Genomic DNA, 5,184 nt, shown 5'->3' with positions numbered 1-5,184 from the left:
CCTTAGGATTATTAAATTAATATATTTTAAGTATCTAGTTTTCTCTCTCATATTTTGATTTTTTGAATCATAATTTCTCCTAAGGAAGACTTTCTACAAATAATATTTTGAAAATATCAAAGTATCAGACAATCACAGTAGGTTTAAAGGAGCACAAGCAACAGGGACTGGAAGAGAAAGAGATGTATCAAGAGACAGACAGGGTATGAGACAATTTGCTTAAATGGAATGCTCCAAACGCAGATAATACAAATATTCACCCAATGTCAAGAAGGCTGCTTTGCTTTCAACAACTTTATGGTATTTTATTAAATATGCCTGAGAATCTTCTCCTTTATATAACAATTTATCCTCATTTTTTGCCTTCAGTTTTGTATGTTTGACAATTTAAAAGATGATCCTTTATTCTTTTTTAATATCTATGTCAGAAAGATTTTTTTCTTTTCATGGCCTTCTTGCTTTGTTCTTACAGAGATTTTTTTTTTTTTTAACCTCCCTGATAGACGATCTGGCTATGTTCCGTTTGAATTAAGCTTTGGACAAGTGGTATTTAATTACTAGTTGTTGTTGAGCTGACATAAATATTGTAGGTAAAACTATCATTTTCTACTGAACATATATTTTTTTTCTAATGTATGATCCTAACCAAAGCTGGACCTTTTTTCTACTCTCAAGGCATACCAACGCAAGCAAATCCCAAGATTTTCTAGCACTGATCTTTTCAGCTTAATAACTTACTAATATAGTTGATGCAATTAACTTTCACAAGCTGTGGTTATGTAGGCATCCTATCTTGTCCATTACATACACAGAAAAGTTTTGGGGCTCCTGGGTGGCACAGCGGTTAAGCATCTGCCTTCGGCTCAGGGCATGATCCCAGCGTTATGGGATCGAGCCCCACATCAGGCTCCTCTGCTATGAGCCTGCTTCTTCCTCTCCCACTCCCCCTGCTTGTGTTCCCTCTCTCGCTGGCTGTCTCTATCTCTGTCAAATAAATAAATAAAATCTTTAAAAAAAAAAAGAAAAGTTTTCCTAAGGTTACATGTTTTTGTTAAGACACACAAAGTTAAGACAATGAAGTACAAATTTTAAAATATTACCTAGTACCATGTTGAAACAATATTTATGATTAATTCTACTGTTAAATGTCTACTATCTATACAAATCTGTCAAGACATTCAACTACCCACAACACTTCTATCCACCCCTACACATTTAAAAACAACTTAACCCCAGAAAAAGCCATGCAGACCCAGACAAAGTTTATAGAAGCAAGAAAGATAGTCTTCTAAAAAGGATTCATGGATTGGAGAATTCAGGAAGTAAATAGCTGACCCTTGAACAACACAGGTTTGAACTTCATGGGCCCTCTTATGCACAGATTTTTTCAATAAAATACAGTACAGTACTATAATACATTTTCACCTTCTTATGATTTTTTAATAACATTTTTGTCTCTAACTTATGCTACTATGAGAATACAATATATAATACGTATCATATACAAAATATTTGTCAGTTGACTGTCCCTGTTATTGGCAAGGCTATGTCAATGGTAAGCTATTCATAGTTAAGATTTTGGGGTGTTAAAAGTTGTATGCGTATTTTCAACTATGCAGGTGTCGGCACCCCTAACCCTTACATTGTTCAAAGTTCAACTGCACCTCTTAATATCTCTTCTCTCACAATTTTTAAATATATGGACCATTCATGATATCCTTAATCTGCAAAGCAGTAGCATTTAATTAAAATATACTTATAGGTAGGACATTTCAATTGGAGAGAGGGAGTGATGGGAAAACATGCTGTCTTAAAAACACAACGGACCTAAGAAAGGAAATTTACAAAATGTTTAGGGTCAATCAAATTGCAAAATTCCAAGTATATTTTACCCAGGTTAGAAAGTTGATGCAACAGAGGAAGAGGTAGGTGAGGAGGGGAAGAGCTTGTTTCAAATATTTGCTACGGATAACACATTAACAAAAAGTATTTCATACATAGATTATAAATTAAACCCTAAACTAGATACTATGATAGAGAAGAGGCATGTCCATTTTCTTCAGGAATTTACACATTTATTGGGAATAAAGGAAACTATAAAGTTGAAAACAAACACAAAAATCACCATTACTTGTACCTGCTGGTATCTTCATTAAGGCTTCAAATAATAGTACCTTCCTACTAATTATGTTTTGATTGATTTGATTGATCATAGCACCCATTATCCATAAAGTTTAAGACAAATGGCAAAATTTTAGTAATTTTAGTAATAGTACTAAAATAATAATTTTACTAATAGTAATAATTCCTTTAATGTGGAATAATTTTTGCATAATTTAATATACATATCACATGATTACATATAGAAAATGCTTTTTTGTAATAAGGGAAAGATTATTCCCATTATTTTCTAACTAGGCATGTTACTGCTTAAGTGGGTTAATATAGTTGTTTGCCTTTCATGTCAGCGTTGTTCTCTAGCATCGTTGTTTTTATCACTGTTTCTCTAATATATGATACCTGGAAATATTCTCATGGTGCTTCAAATTTTAACCTAAGTTTCACATTCCGATTTTCTTAAGTGATAATCACATAGTAAATCTGTAGATTTTTTGAGTGTCAAAATCCCTTGTTTTTGAATTTGCTTATTAAACCAGAATTGAATCCACTATTCTTGAATTATATCCAAAGCAAAAATTAAGGCAAGCATATAATGCATGTACTATAAATTACACACACACACACACACACACACACACATACACAATTATTCTGGAGAATGTTAAGAAATTATAAAGTTCTCCTGTTAACCCTTAGTTCTTTAATTGAAAAGGTTAGATTCTTCACTGATTCAGTTATAAAATAAGCATATTTAATAGCTATTATGGACCAAGAATGGGTTCCTAATATGAAAACAAACAACTGATTATTCAATAAAAAGTCTATGTTAAAACATTCTAAGAAAATAATTTTGCAGGTATATTCTTAAAATGACTATCTATTCTTCAATAGTTTCACACAATGAAGCAATACAAATAAAGTTATTAAGAGAACTTACAATAAGGCCAGTACTTTGAGGGACTTATGATTACATTATTTTTTGTTTTGTTTAAAGATTTGGGTTAAACATTATATGATACTGTGACTGAATTTTTAGGTCTTTATGCATTCGGAAATTCATTTTAGTAGCTAAAATTTAGTGGGCAGTATTAGTGGGCAGTTTCTACCAGAGGATTTTGTATAAGCCTCTTAGCTTTCAAAAATGAAGTCAACATTATCCACGGCAAAGAAATCATGGGAATATAGAGGAGATGAGAGGAACAACAGATAAAAATAACAGCTACATTTCACAATATGATGTACTAAACAATAGGGACATTTCAATCAATGAGAAATTGGCTTCAACTTTGGCTGTGGAATCTCTGCAATAAGTAAATCCAGAGTAAAACACACACCATCTGATACAGCAACTCTGAAGCTCCACTGTAGAGCAGGTACAACTCTTGAAACTATGATTCAGGAACAAAAAAACCAAAACATTTTAAGAACAATGCAATCTATGGCTGTCAATATATTCAACCTGCTGGATCAGATGATGCTGGAAGAATATATCTGACTCCCCAACTTGTAAGAAGGATGTAAGTAAAGTGGGAACTGGGCAGCACTCAACTTCTGGTCAAGAATCACAACTGCATCCACCACTAGGCAGGCATCCAACAGGAATACCATACTATGGGAACCAGGATGGAGTAACAGGCGTGCAGGCAATTAGTTTGCTGATGAGCTATATTATCTATTTCGCCCCCAATAAATGTCCTGCTCCTCAAAAGGTTAGCAAAAATGGTTTGCTCAATTTGATTACTCTTACTGGTGAGTCAGGGAGAAATGGAAAATATCATTAAAGTCCCCACTCCCCTCTGCATATTCCCCAGCTTACTCAGGGGCCATCCTAACTAGGGAAGTTAAGCAAGTTACCAAATTTCAACAAATTAGCTCTGCATGAGCCAGACTTTAGCCCCATGTCTGTCTAACTTTTAAGCTTATGCTCACTGATACTGCCTTATTTATTGAATGTGGCATAACTATGTCTTGCCAGCGAACTGTTAGAAGATTTACCAAAGAGGTTGAATTCAGGTTGCCAAGATGCTTGGAAGTAGAAGGATATATATGCTGCTCAGTTGTATTAATTCCTTCCCCTTGCAACAAATCTGCCATCTAACTCTACAAAAAGTAGATATTAAATGAATTTCTATTTTTTTCCTAGTCAACTGCAATCATCACAGAGCTTCAATAAAAACTGTACTCTAGTAAAATTACAAGATGACCATGGAAACATTCCCCAACACATTCCAGAATCTCATATTAGAAAACACAAAAAGAAAGAAGAAATTGTGACCTCATGCTTTCATTTTGCCACTGGACTAAATGCATGAAAATGGCTGCCAATGAATATGACTACCATTAGTAGCTATTAGAAATTGTTTCTGTAAAAATATTCTATAGAGGAATTATATTAGTTACAAGGCATAAAATGAATAGCACAAAGTAATTCGGGAAATTTTTATTAGTGAATTGGGAAAGGAGAGAATTTAGAATTAATTATTGAAGAAGAAAACTTAATATAATATTCAAAAATGATTAAAACTATGATGATAAAATAAACTTTGCAATTTTTTTCCAGACTCTTGGCTGGCCTTCCTAATTTACACGAAAAGCCCCAAGCTCTCAGAGCAGACCCAAGCAGAACAGGTATACACTCATCACACAACTAAGAGCCTGCTGTGACTTTTTTTTAACATTCAAGGTTTGCAAAAGAATATAATTAGTAATCCCTGTAGACAGGTTGTAAAACAATATGAAAGGCAGTTAATCATATTATAGTAAGAAAATATTTGAAAACTCACAAAAGCAGAAACTGTCTATAGATTCCAAATACATGTGGCCATGGGATTTTAAAACCTGTTTTTAAAACAAATCAAGGATCTCAGAACTGAGCTAAATACATGATTTGCCACCCAAAGAGGTCCTAGAGAGTTCTGAGAAAGGGCCTTTAGATCAAATTTTCTCTTAGAAAAGAGTTTGGGAAAAGGAAAATTTTGTTAAAAACACTATATTTTGAATCTAAAACTGTAAAACCTAGATACTCTGTTTTGAGAGGAATAAAGCAAGGGGGAAAAGATGGAT

This window comes from Ailuropoda melanoleuca, chromosome 9 (genome assembly GCF_002007445.2).
Source record: "Ailuropoda melanoleuca isolate Jingjing chromosome 9, ASM200744v2, whole genome shotgun sequence".
NCBI classification, from domain to species: Eukaryota; Metazoa; Chordata; class Mammalia; order Carnivora; family Ursidae; genus Ailuropoda; species Ailuropoda melanoleuca.
This window is presented reverse-complemented; position numbering follows the sequence as displayed.